This window comes from Lissotriton helveticus, chromosome 5_1 (assembly GCF_964261635.1).
Source record: "Lissotriton helveticus chromosome 5_1, aLisHel1.1, whole genome shotgun sequence".
In the NCBI taxonomy this organism is placed as follows: domain Eukaryota; kingdom Metazoa; phylum Chordata; class Amphibia; order Caudata; family Salamandridae; genus Lissotriton; species Lissotriton helveticus.
In genome coordinates, this window is record NC_136065.1 from 152,871,359 (window position 1) to 152,884,393 (window position 13,035).

The 13,035-nt window shown below is 45.2% G+C and overlaps 1 protein-coding gene across 2 annotated transcripts in view; it reads right to left on the reverse strand.

Moving 5' to 3' along the window:
• Positions 1 to 13,035, reverse strand: part of OLFM1 (olfactomedin 1) — a 217,473-nt gene that overhangs the window by 79,589 nt on the left and 124,849 nt on the right. The gene's annotated exons all lie outside the window — the stretch shown is intronic.

Consider the following 13,035-nt stretch of genomic DNA (forward strand, 5'->3'; position numbering starts at 1 on the left):
ATTGTGAGAGGTGTGGTTAGCAAAGAAGATACTTCCGGACAAGAAGCGGGAGACTTCTTTAAGGGTTTCCTACCGTTCTGGGGACCGATGGTTAATAGCAGGAACTTAAGGCAGTTAACTCGTGTAGTAGAATCAACTGCCAACATAACTGCAAATGCCCTTGGTAATTTGACAGCCGAGCTCCAAGCGGATAGACTGATGACGTTGCAGAACCGTATGGTTCTAGATATCGTTCTAGCAGATAGAGGTGGGGTTTGTAAAGTCATCCATTCGAGCTGCTGCATATTCATACCTGATAACGCTCCAACGGTTTATCAAGCCATCTCTAAGTTGCACAAAATTTCGGAGTCCATACACGTGGACGAAGGAAATTGGACGCTTCTGGGATGGTTTTGGGGTCTGATATCGACTTGGGGTTGGAAGATTCTGATGATCATAGGGGTTGTTGTGACATTTCTGTTCTCATGTTGTCTTTGTGTGCAATGTGGTCCTGCCTTTTGTGGCCTTTGTGCTACGACGTGTATAAGACAGCCCGTTGTCACCAAAGAGGCATTGAAGGATAGAATAATGTATCAGCAACATCTGAATGATCTGATGAGTATCGAAATCGATTATGATTCCGACTAGTGCTTGCCTACATGAGGGCAAAAGGACCGTCTGAGGTTCCGTAAAAATTATTACGATGTTCTGGGCATTGCCGAATATGGACGAGTTTGGTATCTACGAACCGTAAATGACGAGTTCAGCAGGTGTGTGTATTTTCGCTACGCTACCTGCCAGGGTTCGTCTAATATTACGCGTTCTTCATCTGAACCCTCGGGTTCCATTTTAGATACGGCATCCATTTTGTTTCTTGCCCTCACGTAGTCAGCGAGCAGGTAACTGTTCGCCCCTTGACCCTCTAGTTCCCAAGCCTTGCGGAAGACGCATATTCCTTTCATGCGTCTTTATGGCCGGAGGAATGACACAGCAAAGGCAAATGGCACAGCTTGAGGGTAATCTGGTCGTGCCGGCTTATTGTGACAGCCTTGCAGGCGATGGATCCAACTCTTTGATCCTACGATCATGCTTCCGATATTACCCCCACACTCTTTTCTCTACACGTGTCTGACTTCCTTGCAGCTGCTCTTGTCTCTTCTTCTTTGTCATTTACAACTCTAATGGGTGTGCCTAATGGTGGGAAGATGTACTTTTACAGTTGGGAACCGGCATGGCTATTGTAATGAAGTTCCGGGATTCTGAACACATGAAAGCGACCTTTTTGAAGCCTACTGTGGGAACCGGATTGTAATCTTTTGTCCACATGTTATGCAATGGTAACACTCTGTATAAAAGAGAGCGACCTACAAACACAAATTGAAGCAGACTCGCAGAACTACTCCATGTACTTCTTATGACTCTTGTTTCCCTGCAGTAATAAAAACTGATCTTTGACGCCGAAGGAAGTGTCCCGTGTCTCTGTAGTTTGTGCGCCGAAACAGGTATCCCATGAAGGTTATAGGTGTTGTTCCCTGGCACCGCTGGTACTGTTAAAAGTCCAGTCCTTCAGGTGGAGAGGCTTACTGTGTAACATGCGATCCCTCCCTCAGCACTCTGCTGAGGTTTGGGATTGCCTCTCCTTGGTGCAGCCCGACTTTGGGTTTTTAACCGAAACCTAGCTGAAGCCCCATTCGGTCCCCTCTATAGCTCTTGCTGTGCCAGAGGGATACAGATTCACTCGCATGGACAGACAAAATAAAATAGGTGGTGGAGTTGGTATTGTGCATAGGGACAATATCAAGATTACTGTACTGGAACAACACAGTGACCCGACTATGGAAGTGTTGGTCTTCCGCATCGACTTTTCGTCCCGTACAAGTTGGAAGGAAGCCTTGGTATATCGACCTCCGGTCCGCTAAATAGCTTCCCTCTCCACCTTGTTGAGCTCATGGTTCCGCATGTAATCGCGGGCAGCAATTTTCTGCTGCTAGGCGACTTTAATATACACAGTGAGTGCAGCTCCAATGTGGAAGCAGGGACACTTGTAACGGAGCTAGCTCCTCCTGAGTTAATCAAGCATAATGAGGGCCCCACACACATAGCGGGTCATACTCTGGATATTGTTTTTTTCAACTCCCCAATGTCTCTTGTAATACCCCTCAGCTCCTCCCTTGGTCTGACCATGCATCAATCGAATTCTGTATTCAGGCACCTAGGAAGAGGACTCAAGCCACTGATGACTCCCCTGGCTTTTTCAGACAGTAGAAGAGAGTCATCTTGGAAGGCTTTAAAGCTACTTTTGCAGAGCCGCTTATATTAGAATCGGTCAATATTGAAGAGGCGCTAGCCAAGTATAACCTGGCTGTCTCTAGTGCAGTGGACCAATTGGCCCCCCTGAAATCCCTCCATAGTACGCCCAGACTAACTCAGAACGCCTGGTATTCTCCCCTACTTCGCGCGCATAAGCTAATCTGTAGGAAGTATGAAAAACGGTGGTATCTCACTCATGAGGAGGAGGATAAAGTCCGGTTTCATGCAGCCCTGGCTGAGTACCATGGGAAAATTAGGGCAGCACGTAAAGATCACATAGTCCTACAAGTAGCCCAGGCCAATAATGATCCTAAGGTGCTATATCGCATCCTAAAGTCCTTTACTGACCCTAAGGTGTGCAAGAACCGGATGGTCCCTTCACAAGAACTGTGCGATGATATTGGCACCTTTTTTTCGGAAAAAATGTAGACCATCTATGATAAAATCATTCAATCGGGAGAGCACCCCGCCACCATTACGATTCCCGTAGAATTTAGGCAGGTAGCCACTGAACTGCTAGGAAGCTTTTCCCCGTTGACACAAGAGGAGACTGAGTTATTGATCCACTCAGTAAAATCTGGATCAGCTCAGGATCTCATGCCAGCAAAAATTGCCACTTCTCTTGCCAGCCACCTGTCCCCCTCCACTGCACATCTCCCCAATCTCTCCCTGCGAGAAGGGCTGGTCCCACTGTAATGGAAGGCAGCAGAGGTTATGCCTATCCGAAAGAATTCTAAGGCCCCGCTAACTAAGTTTTCCAATCTCCGTCCTATTTCTCCCATCCCTTTCCTGGGCAAGCTTTTGGAGAAACATATAAATACCCATCTCTCCAACCATGTTGAATGGACGGGCAGCCTTGATTCATCTCAATCAGGCTTTCGCTCAAAACACAGCACAGAATCAGCCCTACTAGAGGTAACCGGTAACATCAGGATGCCCCTAGATAGAGGCCACTCCACGATTCTGGTGCTATTGTATATGTCCGCCGCGTTCGACACAGTCTCCCATAGGATTTTGCTCAGGAGATTGGAGGAGGTCAGACTTAGAGATTTGGCCATTCAGTGGTTGACGAGTTTTATTTCCTCTCGCTCCCAGGTGGTCAACCTTGGTTCATATCGTTCAGCCGCAACAGAACTGTCCAAGGGAGTCCCACAGGGCTCTTGTTTGAGCCCTATTTTGTTTAACATCTATGTGGCTCCCTTGGCCAATCTGTTGAGGAACAGTGGGTGTATTCCTGTTTCTTATGCGGACGATACCCAACTGCTTTTTCCATTTGCAAAGTTTACTCCATCAGTCCAGGCCGCCTTCTCCCTGGGAATGAGAACAACCTCTCAGTGGATGAGGAACAACTTCCTTCAGTGCAATGTGGGGAATACGGAAATAATGCTTTTTGGGGAAGCTCAAATACTGTGGACCCCCGACTGGTGGCCCCCAGTCCTAGGTACCCCCCTTCACCAAAAATCTGTGTGAAAAACTCAGGTGTTCGCCTTGAACAGACCTTCACCATGAAAGAGCATGCCACTCAGACAGCTGGCTCATACTTTCACTTGTTGGGCCTACTGTGCTATATCCTTCCTCTGCTCCCTGATTCATCTAGGAATATATCAAGCCGCCTGGATTACTGCAATAGCCTTCTGCTGTCCGCCAATGAGGCCGCCCTTGACAGACTACAGGTTGTCCAGAACACGGCAGCTCTTCTGATTCTGAACTCACCACTAAGGACGGCCTCTCTGCCCATGCTTGGTCAGCTCCATTGGCTCCCGATATGGAAGCGTGTACAGTTCAAGGTGTATGTATCATTTATTGTCCAACTCCGGCCCTAGTTATCTGGCAGATAAATTTATTCCCTACATCCTTCAGCAGTCCCCTCCGCTCACAATCTAAATATCTGCTCACAGTGCCTAGAATCAAACGAGCCAGGAAACGTGGGACGGCCCTATCTTATTTAGGCCCCTGCCACTGGAACAAGCTTCCTGTACAAATAAGACAATGCAGGGAACATCTCATTTTCAGGAAACAGCGTAAGACCTTTCTGTTTACCTCCGACCCTTAGTTGTTAGGTCCTTTCTCACTTGGCCCGTCTATAGTGCAGAGATACCCCTTCGGGGGTCGATTCTGGCGCTTTATAAATACATTAAAAAAAAGAATTTTGACATAGCCCATCATTGCTAACAACAGATACTTCATGATGTAGAGTGGAACAACAGAGAAAAGATTGTTTCTCCAAAGTAGTTACTCTCACAATTTTATGTTGTCTTGGGTGTTTCTTTCTCTCCAGAGGTGTTCAGCGTGAGATCCAATCTCTGATAGTTGTAGAATCACCTTTGTGCAATTGGCAATAGCCTGTCTAGATTGCTAGGGGATCCTTGGCCTTGGTAGTTATGTTTCCCACCCATAGGTGCCAAGTACTTAGTTCCTGGAGAATGCGTTTATAAATTGGGGGTGTGTGAAGATTCATCACATCAAAACCATTCTTCAAATAGGAGTATGGTTAAAGTAGCTGTTGCAACTCCTGGAAGCTGCTTAAGATCTGGCTCTTCTAGTTGTTTTCCTCTTCATTTGTTCATACTCCAATAGACCTGGGAAACCCTGTTGGGTTAGTCAAGCGCTTTACAAATCCGAGTTGAATTGAATTGTACAATTCTTGGTGAGGAGGTGCTCCAACCAAATGCTTGTAATTCACTAGTAAACATCCTTTCAAAAGTGACCCCAGTAGCATAAAAAAGGGATTGCACTGGGCTGCCAGTATGTGACATGCTTAAAGCAGAATTCTTTAAAATAATTAAGGTCCGCTCACCAGAAGGGGGCGCTCGTCCAATATCCTCTGCCATTGGTGTGCTGCATGTTGCAGAACACAGGACTTCCTGCTATTCTATAATCACCACTGGAGGCTTTTAACACAGGCAGACATTTCCTGGGGCCGAGCTGTAGTGGCAGCCAGGCTGGTGTCATGGATGGGAGTTATGAAAGAAGATGTCTAATGTCTAATTCGAGTTACCCTTGTCATTAGCATCCAAGTCATGGAGTCCCTATTCATTTCCATGGAAATTACAGTAAATTGATGGAAATGCCATAGCATCCAAGTGGTTAGGGGGAACTGCCGAGTTTCAAGGAGCTACACCTTCCATCAACTGCTCCTTTTGTTTGTGGAAATGATTTGGAGGTGGTTTACTCTAAACCAAATCAGGGATAATCTCTGTGATCACAGAAGCTGCCTCTTGTCTTCCTGCTCATATCTTACACAGGCTCAAATTCGTTAATACTTAGAAAGGTCCTAGTGCTGCACAATACATAAAATGTGTAGGCGCTTAAACAAATCTTTTAGGGAAATGGAGGCACGAGGGACAAACGGGGACAAGTCATGGAGGAGGAGAAGGTGGCTAAGAGAGCCAGGTGGTGCCTGGGAGTGTCACCAGCTGGATGCGTGTGATCCAAAGCCCTGACCATAGGATCCTCTCTCTGCCCCATTTGTTTTCTTGAAAAACATTTCATCACAACATGGTCTGCCTTGCAACAGGCCTTTTTTCAATGTGCAGTTATAGCAAGCACTTTTCACACGTGTGATCGTTTGCATCTTATCAGATTCCACCTCCATTCATTTGAAGTGCTGTTGAAGGGCAGTCCAGGAGTAACAGACAATGCATGTGAACATTCCTCACATGTTTTGTTTGCACTGTCCTACTCGCTGTCGCTTTGAATGTCCAAGATGGATCGATGGATGGATGAAGGAATGATTGGAGAGAAGGGCAGAGGTGCAGATGAATGTTGGAAAGATGACTCGATGTGGGATGGATAGATGGATGACTGGATAGATGAAGGAGTGAAGTCAGGAATGGAGAGACGGATAGAAGTATGTATGTATGTATAAATTGTTTTGTAACGCGCACTGTTACTTGGGAGTATCCTGGCGCGATGGGAAGGAGCAAAAGGAAAACATACAAGGATCAGCTTATGTTACACTTCTAAACAGATGAGTTTTAAAAATTTTCTTGAACTGGGCTACACATTGGCTGGAGCGCAGATGAACGGGAAGGGCGTTCCATGCTCGAGCCGCTACTACTGGAATGGATTGGCCACCTAACCTGGTTTGTTTGAACCGGGGAAGTGTCATTTTAAACAATGAAGATGACCTAAGTACTCTTGTAGGGGCATAGAGGGAAAATCTCTTCCTCAGATAGACCGGAACTTGGTCGTGAGTGGCTCTAAATGAGAGTACTAGAGCTTTAAAGAGAATGCGTTGTGGTACTGGGAGCCAGTGGAGGTTAGACATATGCGACCGAACGCGGAAGGATGAGTGGAAAGATGACTTGCTTTGGGATGCATAGATGGATGACTGGATAGTTGGATGAGTGAAGTCAGAAGTGGAGAGAAGGATAGAAGTGCTGATGGATGGGTGGAAAGATGAATCGCTGTGGAATGGATGGATGGATGGATCAATGGCTCACATTATATACATAGAGATGCAGCCGAAGAATGGATGGCCAGATTTATTAGAGATTGATGGATGGAAAGATCCACAGAAAAACTGACAGTATTGTTCTAGAATAATGTGGCCTCAATATTTTCTGGCCAAATACGGTGCACAAATAAGGTTTATAAACCAATCACCGTATTGAAGTTAATAATATAATATCTACATCCACTGCAAATAAAGCTCGGGTCATAATATTTATGTGACATTATGTTTGATTGCTAACACTGACAGAATGATAGATAGGTGAAGGGGTGGGTGGATGAATGAATGAATGAATGGATCAATGATTTGGTAAACAACAATCATGATACTGAGCTCAGGGAACTGTCACTTACGAACAGAGGCTTTCGTGAAAGTAGACATCCTTAGTACATCTTTGAATCAAGTGGTCTTCTGAATTTGAGATGTCAGAAGATGGAACTGTAAGAACTGCATTCTAACATCAAAAAAGTCAACCCGTTGAGCAGAAACCCTTCTGGCAGAGCATAAGACCCTCATAAGAGTGCAGTAGGTACAATTCGTTGTTCAAAACAGAGGTACAAATATAAATATATGGTGGAAAATGTAATGAAGCTTAATTTGAATAATGTATTTGGGTGTCTCAATAAAGACTAGGCCTATTGGCACTGGTGTGAGATCGCTTTTTGAACAGTGGCGGCTCCTCCGTTATGGTGGAGGAGCGTCGCCCCATTGCATCCAAGCAGTATGAGAAGCAAAAATATAAAATGATATTAACTTTCAGTTATTATCATTTAATGTTTGTGCTGCTTTGCGGGCAGGTGTGTGGGGCTGCTCTGCTCTTGGAGCAGGGCAGGGAAGGAGTGGTATGCCCACTCCTAATTGCGGAATGACTGTTTTGTCAGCCCTCTCTGGCCACCCAAACCAGTCATGTGCACTTTCCCCTTTCTCCATGCAGGCTGCATTACAGCCTGCATGGAGAACATGTCCAGCCCCCCAGTCCTTGACTGAGCACTGTATCACGGCGCTCAGACCAATCACAATGCTGCATTGCAGCGTTTTGATTGGCTTAGGGGAGGGAGCCTGGCTGCCTGCTTCCTGTACCTGTTCCTGTTCCTGAAGTTGGAGGCAGAGAGCAGGAGCAGAGACACAGGAACCGGCAGCAAGATAAGTCTTTTTTTTTAAAATTATGCTCCCTCTCGCATTCGCGACCCCCACAACTGCCTTCCAACCTGCGAACCATGCCGGCCGCCACTGATTTTGAAACTCAGATTCTGAGTCCTGAAACAGTGCTTAGATGGAAACAAATTGTACCACTGCCTCTTACATCTAATTTGCTGATCCATAGGTATTTATCCTGGGTGAGGCACTTACAGAGCTGTGACTCTTCTCTTTTGTTGAGGCTAATAGTGTACCCTAACCGTAAATGTTGACTATTCAAAAGTGTACTACAACACTAAAGACTATGCAACATTGACCTGCAACATTAATTATTTACTGTAATATCAACTTGGACAACAGTGTGTTGTGGAAATGTAAAGTTAATTCACACTTCCTTATGTATTCTTACCTTCACGATACCGGGCAAGTCAATATTTTGAACTCTACGTTATAGCAAGTTGATATCTTTGTATTTGATGTTGTTACATACAACACAAGGAATGTTCAAATGTGCACACATTTTTATCTGCAAACTCCACAAAAATGTGGCAAGCTTCATAAAGTGCATACAGGCTGTCTGATTTAGAAATTATACTGGAGGTAAAAATCCAGCAAAAGTAAATTTTGCAAGGAAAACATCTGAGCAAATTCACGTTTAGCAAGAACTGCAGTCACAGAAAAGTTTTACAGAAATATTATTCTGAAAATGCTATTGTGGGTTTTTGTCAGCATTGAAAGTTTTGAGAAGTAAACAAACTTTGCAAAATGTGATGTGTGTCAACTTCATATAACACTGGCAGCAAAATTTACATTGAGCAATTTATTACACTCATAGTTTATGCAAGTATATTGGGTAAGAAATCTACTTGAGCATTTTATTTCCAAATAAAACTACTGTGTGTCATGGTAATCATTACTTATGCTGATTACCAATTTCTAATACTCCAAACCAACTTCCTTGACCTGCAATGTTCTGTCTTATTTGCACCATTCTGCACCACGACCCATGGCAGAAGAGGTGAAGCCGTGTTGATAGGTAGTAATGGATGACTGCAGGTTAATTGAATAGAGAGATCAATGCAAATTATGGACAATAGCGTCCTTCTATCTGTGCCAATGTCTCGTGCTGGGGTAATGGTAGGGGCTTTTAGCGTCCCATCTCATATCCTCCTTCGAGCATTTAGACATTTTCAATCACATATAGAACTTGTGACTGTTCTGGGTTAGTATTTTTCAAAGAGAGAGACAATGCCCAAATGGATGTTACTTTCCCATGAGGCCCAGGGTCAGACTGATTTGCATATGGCCATGTCTGAACTGGGGGGGCAGAGTGGGCTAAAGAACGGCGATGGATTAAACCCAGATCAGTTGACTGGGGGTGAGTGCTTGTATTGTCAACGCCCCGTCCATCATTTCCTTTGGTTTTTCTTTGTTCGCCATAAGTTGGCAGGGTATGCTCAGACGTGAGTCCCTTGCTCACTTTGCCACTGGATTCAAGCAAGCCTGGCTGAATACGGCTGAAATGCCAGAAACCGGTCCTTGGTAGCTTTTTTCTGGTCCAGGGAAGGCATGGCTTGGCAGTTCGGGCTGGACTGTTCCCATGAGGCACAGGGTAAGATTGATTTGCATTTGGCCATGTCTAAACTGGGGTGGCAGAGTGGGCTAAAGAACGGTGATGGATTAAGCCCATATCAGTTGACTGGGGGTGAGTGCTTGTATTGTCAACGCCACGTCCATCATTTCCTTTGGTTTTTCTCAAATGGATGTTACGCCTTTGTGGTGTTGATCTGGGATGATAAGCAGAGTGTGGTCCTCATTTTGAGTTATCTACAGTTGATGGTTCATCTACCCTTGTAGCGCAGGTGCCTCCTCTGCCTCCCTGGTGGAGGAGGGTCTTTCCTATTTGAAGAAAGATGCCAGGGGGGGTGCAGATGTCACTTTTGGGAAACATAACTCTGTTGCAAGATTTGAATTTACCATTGTGACGTGGCATGATGCAATCACAAGATCTGGGTCCTCGAATGTGAACCGAACAGGGTGATTCATTGTCAGTATTCACATGGCAATGATACCTGACAAGCTTGATACAAGAGCTCCACAATTGAGGTACCAGTCTTGCATGGATTAGATACTGCTGAAAATGGTGACAGACCTCTCACCTTACGTAGGGTGGCTGGACCAGCACAGTTTTTCTCAGCAACTACACTACCCAATGGCATTCCCAAACAACAGATCTAGGGGAGGCTTTGACGTCAGGAGGGCTGCCTTCCTTTGACCTCAGTATGGGGCAGTGGAATTACAGGATCAAAACCCCTGGTGATTTGTGTGCCAAGACCTGACAGAGTACTGCAGGTAGTCATGGACAACCAAGATAAATTCAACACAGGGTCTACCAAGAGTGAATTATGGTGCCCATAGGAATTGCGGCATTTGGTGATGGACGCACCGGTCCATTTTGGGCTGAAGCGACTGCACCACAATTTTCAACGAACCACAGATTACCTGCCACCTAAGGTTCAATACCGTTAACACTGACCAATATTTGAACATGGGTAGCATAGACACATACAACATTTTTTAACATGTGTTATCGACTTGTGTGTTTCACTTACTAGGAAAACCGCAGGCACTAGTGATTGGATGTTGTTTAGCGGAAATGTCGACCATGCTAAGTGGTATTTAGAGTTTGGCAGATGCAGGACATTCACTAAAAACTGCTCCCCCCTCATCCGCCCTAGTTAGGCTGCGTTCATGAGTATACACTCTGAGTAATGTGAAAGGGACATCCAACAGTCTTTGGTGTAGGTCCTGCATCCACCAAACTTTAAATAACTCTTCTTCCATGACTTAAAAAATACCTTGTTATGTCTAATTGTCCAAGTTATAACGTGAAGGGTACCCAAGTTTGCATTTCCATGGGAAACATGTGCTGAGAATGATGGCCTTGCTCCTCTAATCACTCTTTACAAGGTGATCCTGCAGCTGTCGGAATGCGCTTCACTGCTAACAAGGACAGGAATCTGCCCACCGAGGGCTAACAAAGGTACCTAAACCATCCACTGTCAGCTAAATCGGTTTTATAGCGTGCAGTAGTAGCCTGCCCTCCTGTATACAGCAGGAATCTGTCCATTCAGCACAAATAAATGGCACCTGGACACAATTTACCAGAATCTGTCACATTGTGTACAATACCCTTTACTGTAGTGTGGAGCTGGGAGCTTCCCATTCAGACATCCATGTCACAAGTGGCAGAATCTGTTATCTTGTGTACCGTACCCTTTACTTCATGAAGAGCAGCGAGCTACAACACTCAGACACCCAGGTCACAAAGCACCTGAATCTGCCACCTAGTTACAGCACCCTTTATAACAGTGCAGAGTTGGGGGCTACCCATTCAGACATACAGGTCACAAATCACCAGCATCTGTTACATTGGGTTCAGTACCCTTTACTGCTGTGCAGAACAGTGAGCTACCCATTCAGACATCCTCCTGGTCACAAATCACCTGGACATGTTGCATAGTTACAGTGCCCTTTACCACAGTGTAGAGCTGGGAGTTACCCATTCAGCACTCAGACACCCAGGTCACAAATACCATAATCTGTTCTATGGTGGATAGTAGCCTGTCCTGCTTCGTAGTGCACTCACATGGTTATTCAGTACTAACAAAATTCACCGGAATCTGTTACATAGCTTCAGTACACTTTCTCACAGTGTAGAGCTGGGAGCTACCCATTCATCGCTCAGACACCTAGGTCACAAATCACCAGAATATGTTACATTGTGTAGAGATGGGAGTTACCCATTCAGACATCCCGGGCACAAATCACCAGCATCTGTTACATAGCTACAGTACACTTTACCGCAGTGTAGAGCTGGGTGCTACCCATTCAAGCATCCCGGGCACAAATCACCAGCATCTGTTACATAGCTACAGTACACTTTACCGCAGTGTAGAGCTGGGTGATACCCATTCAAGCATCCCAGTCACAAATCAGCAGCATCTGTTACATAGCTACAGTACACTTTACCGCAGTGTAGATCTGGGAGCTACCCATTCAGCACTCAGACACCAAGGTCACAAATCAACAGCATCTGTTACATTGTGCACTATACCCTTTACTGCAGTGTAGGCATGGGAGTTACCCATTCAGACATCCCAGGCACAAATCACCAGCATCTGTTACATAGCTACGTACACTTTACCGCAGTGTAGAGCTGGGTGCTACCCATTCAAGCACCCAGTCACAAATCACCGGAATCTCTTCTACAGCAAATAGCCAGTCCTGGTGTGTGGTGCACTGAGGTGTTTGTTGAGCTCCAGCAAATTATATCTGTGGCACAAATCACCAGGTTGTGTTCTATAATGTAAAATATCCTGCATTGTTGTGTAGAGTTGTGAGCTCTGCATTCAGCTCCATCAAATTCCATGGCCCCCAAACAATACAAATGTTTGTAGCTTGTGTAAAATACCCTGCGATGCTGTCTACAAAACACCCAACTTCAGCACTAGTAAATGGTCTACAAACCACACGTCATGAGATTCTGTTCCATATTGATTAGTATCGTGTTCTGCTGTGTCGTAAAGCGATATATCTTGTAAGCACTAACTAGTCAACAGATCATATCCCGTCACACATTGCCATAATCTGTTCTACATTTACAGTAGTCACCATTGCCACGTGGAAAAAGACACAACCAACAGTAGCACAAACACAACTTCAATAGCAACAAATGATCCACACACCAGATTGTGCTCTAAAGTGTACAATAACCAGTGATCTTGTATAGTGCAGGGAGCTATCCCTTCCCCACTAAGCTGATGTCTTCTGAAAGAAAAGATGGCATGCCATATTTAGGGTGTAATAATACACATACTATATGAGGGTGCTAGAGACTGCTGAGCTATCATCCAAGACCACCACCATTTTTTCAAGAGACACCCCAGCAGCCATGATGTGAAGATAAACAATGGCCTTTGCACTTCTGAGGCTGGTGGACTTTCACACCACTCACTCCAGGCATGCCCTACACCAATGGACTTGCCCAGGGCTAACAACAGGTATTAACCTCTGACGTGTGTGCCCATTTCCTGGTTTACTCCAGCCCATTAGTTTCACTTTGCACTTGTAGATTCCACAACCCATTCCAA